Source organism: Carlito syrichta, unplaced genomic scaffold (genome assembly GCF_000164805.1).
Source record: "Carlito syrichta isolate Samal-C Ts95f unplaced genomic scaffold, Tarsius_syrichta-2.0.1 Scaffold308870, whole genome shotgun sequence".
NCBI classification, from domain to species: domain Eukaryota; kingdom Metazoa; phylum Chordata; class Mammalia; order Primates; family Tarsiidae; genus Carlito; species Carlito syrichta.
In genome coordinates, this window is record NW_007252966.1 from 921940 (window position 1) to 927903 (window position 5964).

Below are 5964 nucleotides of genomic sequence, written 5' to 3' on the forward strand. Positions count from 1 at the left end.
TGCGGGATTACAGGCTGAGCCACCGAGCCCGGCTTAATTTTTGATTTTATTGTAGAGATGCGGTCTCACCAAGTTGCCCAGGCAGGTCTCGAACCCGCGGCCTCAGATAATCCACTCACCTCAGCCTCCCAAAGCGTGGGATTACAGGCTGAGCCACCGAGCCCAGCATTTGGTGAAATATTAAATGATAATCCCAAGTATCCTTGTTTCATTACCAAAGTTAATTTTTTTTTTTTTAAACGAGTTGGAGTCTCTGTCACCCAGGCTGGAGTGCAGTGGCATGCTCACAGTCACCGTAGTCTTGACCTGCTGGGCTCAGGTGATTCTTCAGCCTCAGCCTTCCAAGTAGCTGGAACTACAGGCATGCACCACCATGCTCAGCTATTTTTTTGATTTATTGTAGAGATGATGGTCTTACCATGTTGCCCAGGCTGGTCTCAAACCCCTGGACTCAGGCAATCCTCTCACCTCTGCCTCCCAAAGCCTTGGAATTACAGTGGTGAGCCGTCATGCATGGCTACCAAACTTAACTTGGTGATGTTCTTTTAGTGTTACATGATTCAGTAAATTGTTTTATGTGGGTTATTTAATACCTTTATTTTTGTTACAGGACTTTATCTCCATTCCTCTTTTCTAAAATCTTGTTCAGAGCTTCATGGTATACAATCTGTATTCCAGTCACAAAGCTCCCTTTTAGTTACCCTAATAACGTGGAGAGATGACTTATCATTTCAGTAACTTCCACTGAGAATTTCTACCTCCTGACGTGATCCTTGATTATGGTAGTGATATAAACTATTTTTATTAGTTTCCTAGGACTGCTTTACAAATTACCACTATCTGGTGGTTTAAAACAACAGAAATGCATTCTATCACAGTTCTAGACACCAGAAGTCTGGCATGAATGTAACAGTGGAGTTAGCTTCTTCTGGAGGCTCCAAGGGATAATCAATGATATAATACTAAATGAATGCCACCAAATTAAGTTAGGTAAACATGCCTCTCCCAGCCTCTGGTGGCTGCTGGCAACCCTTGGCATTCCTTAGTTGTGGCTGCCCTCTACTCTTGCCCTCCATCTTTTTTTTTTTTTTGGAGTCCAAGTCTCACTCTGTTGCCCAAGCTGGAGTGCAGTGGTATGCTCACAGCTACCAGAGCCTCAACCTGCTCAGGTGATTCTTCTGCCTCAGCCTTCCAACTACAGGCACGCGCTACTACCATGCCTTGATTTATTGTAGAGAGGAGGTCTCACCAGTTGCCCAGGCTGTCTCGAACCCCTAAGCTCAGGCAACCCTCTTACCTTGGCCTCCCAAAGTGCTGGAATTACAGGCTTGAGCCACCGTGCCCGGCCAGCCTCCATCTTCATATGGCTTTTCCCCTCTCTTTTTCTTTTTTTTTTTTGAGTTGGAGTCTCACTCTGTTGTCCAGGTTGGAATGCAGTGGCACACTCACGGCCACTGCAGCCTCGACCTGATGGACTCAGGTGATCCTTCTGCCTCAGTCCTCCAAGTAGCTGTAATTACGGGCACGTGCCACCATGCCTGGCTAATTTTTTATTTATTGTATGAGTTCTTGCCAAGTTGCCTAGGCTGGTATTGAACCTGTGGACTCAGGCAATCCTCTCACCTTGGCCTCCAAAGTGCTGGGATTATAGGTGTGTGAGCCACCAAGCCTGGCCTCTTTTTCTGTCTTTTGCAAGGATACTCTTGTTGGATCTAGGACCTTTCTTAATCTAGGATGATCTCATTTTGAGATCCTTTGATTTTTTTTTTTTTTTTTTTGAGTTGGAGTCGCACTCGATCGCCTAGACTGGAGTGCAGTGGCCGCTCCCCACTGCAGCCTCGACCTGCTGGGCTCCGGCGATCCTTCCGCCTCAGCCTTCCAAGTAGCCGGAATTACAGGCATGCGCTACCATGCCCGGCTGATTTTTTGATTTATTGTAGAGATGAGGTCTCATTGCCCAGGTGGGTCTCAAACCCACAGGCTCAGGCAATCCACTCACCTCAGCCTCCCAAAGCGCGGGATTACAGACTGAGCCACCGAGCTCGGCTAGACATCCTTTGATTTTATCTGCAAAGACCCTTATTATAAATAAGGTCACCTGCACAAGTTTCAGAGATTAGCATTCAGACATCCCATTACCCACATAATTTGTTTACTCAATGTAACAACTTGCCTGAGTCATTACTTCTGTCAGGAGTGATACCAGGCCCTGGAGACCTGAATAGGAAGATGAATAAGAGTGAAGCCTTTAACAGCATTGCAATCTAATTCCAAGAAAAGACACAAAAAGCCTCAGATGCTTATAATGAGAGCTGTTAAGTCAATGAAGAGAAAAACATAAATCCTGTGGAGACACAAATTAAGATGTTCATTAAGGTATTCCTTGACAAGTTAATGACTGAGTTTCTAAAGCTGCCCCATCCACATGCACCTGGTGTGACCAAGGAACTAAATTATCTCTTTCTCTATCTTTTTATCTATCTACCTATCCATCCATCCATCCATCCATCTATCTACCATCTATCTTTTTTTTTTTTGAGTTGGAGTCTCTCTTGCCTAGACTGGAATGCAGTGGTATGCTCACGGCCACCGCAGCCTCACCTACTGGGCTCAGGTGATCTTTCTGCCTCAGTCTTCTGAGTAGCTGGACTATAGGCATGCACCACCATGCCTGGCTAATTTTTTTTATTAATTGTAGAGGTGAGGCCTCACCAAGTTTCCCAGGCTGGTTTCGAATCTGTGGGCTCCGGCAATCCTTTCACCTCAGCCTCCCAAAGTGCTGGTATTACAGGCGTGAGCCACCACGTCTGGCTCTATCTTCTATCTATCTATCTATCTATCGATCGATCTATCTATCTATCTATCTATCTATCTATCTATCTATCATCTATCTATCTATCTATCTATCTATATCTGTCTATCTGTCTGTCTGTCTGTCTATCTATCTATCTATCTATCTGTCTGTCTGTCTGTCTATCTATCTATCTATCTATCTATCTATCTATCTATCTATCTATAATTTGAGGTGGGGTCTCGCTATGTTGCCTAGGCTGGTTTTGAGCCACTGGGCTCAAGTGATCTCTTACCTTGACCTTCCAAAGTGCTGGGATTACGGGCATAAGCCACTATGCCTGGCCTACTTTTAATTTTAATGAAAGTTTGAATTTATTTTATTTTATTTATTTGTTTTTTGAGTTGGAGTCTCACTCTCTCGCCCAGACTGGAGTGCAGTGGTTGTTCCTGGCCACCGCGGCCTCGACCTGCTGGGCTCCGGCGATCCTTCCGCCTCAACCTTCCAAGTAACTGGAACTACAGGCACATGCTACCACACCTGGCTAATTTTTTGATTTATTGTAGAGATGAGGTCTCACCAAGTTGCCCAGGCGGGTCTCGAACCTGTGGGCTCAGGCAATCCACTCACCTCAGCCTCCCAAGGCACAGGATTACAGGCTGAGCCACAGAATCCGGCTTGAAAGTTTGAATTTAAATACTGACACTCGATTCCTTTATTGAAAACTTTTAAGTACCTAGGACAACTTGGGTATGTGAATTGTCTTTCAATAGTAAATTTAATGAAATCTAATTATAGATCAAGTACTTCTGTTGAAAATTTCGTATTCACATTTAGATAGCTAAGTGTGAAATACACAGTAGATATGGAAGATTTAATATATACAACGCAAAGAGAAAGCTTTGGCGTCTCCATTTTCTCATCTCTAAAGGTAGTTGACAACATGTTCACTGTGGTAATTGTACAACTATTATATTTAGGAAGCACTGTAAACTTCAAATTATTCATTGGCCAGATGCAGTGACTCATGCCTACAATCCCAGCACTTTGAGAGGCCGAGGTGAGAGGATTGCCTGAGCACACAGGTTCGAGATCTGCCAGGGCAACTTGGCGAGACCTCCGTCTCTACAATAAATCAAAAAATTAGTGGTGGCTCGTGCCTGTAGTTTCAGCTATTTGGAAGGCTGAGGTAGAAAGATCACCCATGCTCAGCAGGTCGAGGCTGCAGTGGCCATGAGCTTGCCACTGTACTCTAGCCTGGACAACAGAGTGAGACTCCAACTCAAAAAATTATGCATCATTATTATTGAAGCACTTACAAAGCTTGCTAATTAATGGTAAGGTGGAAGAGAAGTACTAGAAGTACCTTCCTGTACCAAAAAGTAAACTAAGCTGGTTCTGTAAGGTCCAGGACAGCTGTGTGATAAGAACAAAGACTGGGCGGTACTACAGGATATGTTCAATTCCAGTTTCACTTCCTGTGTTAATCACTTTTCTTTCTTTGGTGCAGTTTCATCTTTGTTTGCCAAATGCCTTATTTATTTATTTATTTTTCAGTTCGAGTCTCACTCTGTCACTCAGGCAGGAGTGCAGTGGCAAACTCACGGCCACTGCAGTCTAGACCTACTGGTTCAGGCCATCCTTCCTCCTCAGGCTTCCAAGTAGCTGGAACTACAGGCGCACTTCACTACGCCTGCCTGGCTGATTTTTTGATTTATTGTAGAGACAAGGTCTCGCCAAGTTGCCCAGGCTAGTCTTGAAGCCCTGGGCTCAGGCAATACTCACACTTCTGCCTCCCAAAATGCTGGGATTATAGGCGTGAGCCACCACGACTGACCTTAAATCCCTCTTTTAGTTATCATTTTTTTGTACGTTTACATGTTAATGTAAATGTAACTTTTCTGTATAGTAATAGAGTATGACTTCATATTTGATGTTTGACTACTGACAGCTTCCCCATCTCTCCCTTACCACTCCCCTCCTCTTCTGCTCCACACATGGGCGGCTAATTTGAAAGTCCGGTGCTTCCTCTTTTGGCTCTGCCGGGTATGTGCACTGAAGCCCTCACTTTCGCCCTACCCCTTAGCCATAATAACTCCAGAACCCAGTCTCACTTCCCTTCTCTCAAGCCATTTTTGAACCTGTCTGGGAGCCATTCCTATTTTCCCTAGAAGGCCTCATGTGGTTCATAAACATTTACATACTCTTTCTGTGCATGTGGGGTTGTTGTCAGTTTTGAAAATCCAACCATGATTTGGGTCAGAAACCCATCTCATATCTTCAGCGTAATATCAAGGCAAACAAAGCAGACATTTGTTAAAGCGGTGAAAACCTGTTATTCAGTAACCACTAAAAATAGGAGGCCATTGCCTTGCTAAGCTTTGGTATGGCCATGTACTCTTTGAGCTATGACCAGACCATGTTTTCTTAAGATTTGGCCCCCTCCCATACCTTGAGGAGGTGAATCTCCTCTTTCTCTTTCTAATTTACTTTTTAAATAAACTATATTTTCTAGTCTAAAAAAAAAAAGGAAAATGAAAAAGAACTGAGTTTGATTCTGATTTGTGCAGAGGTAATTGGGGTGTGTGTGTGTGTGTGTGTGTGTGTGTGTGTGTGTGTGTGTGTGAGTGAGAGAGGGAAAAAAGGATTTTGCAAGATCATTGACAGGAAACACCTGACGCACAGATGGAGCGTGAAAAGGACAATCTGCTTGGGTGGGAAAAGGGTGAAAGAACCTCAATCATTCTCATTCCCACCACAATCTTGCAAACTTAGCCATACTAAAGTTCATATACCCTCGGGAATCCAGAAACTAACATAGAAAGCTGCATGGATCCCGTGCAAAAACATTGCTCCATAGAAAGAGCTCATGCTGGTTCCACAAACCCCTGAGTCCTAAGAAACTAAAGCAAGGCATTATATTGAGAGCCCAACTCTAGCATCTACACCCTGCCCTGGGGCTCAACAGATCTGCATTTCCACATCCCTAGAGTCCTGTTGACATCCCCTGCCCATAGCCACCAATGCATCTGGTTGCTGCTGCCATGACTGAAGCTCCGACCATTGGCGACAGCTATTCTGCTCTCCAGCATGAAACTGCTGTGCATTTTCATAACCCTCAAGACAAACTCCCCCATCTGCATTTACTACCTCTGTGTGCTGCTGCCACCAGG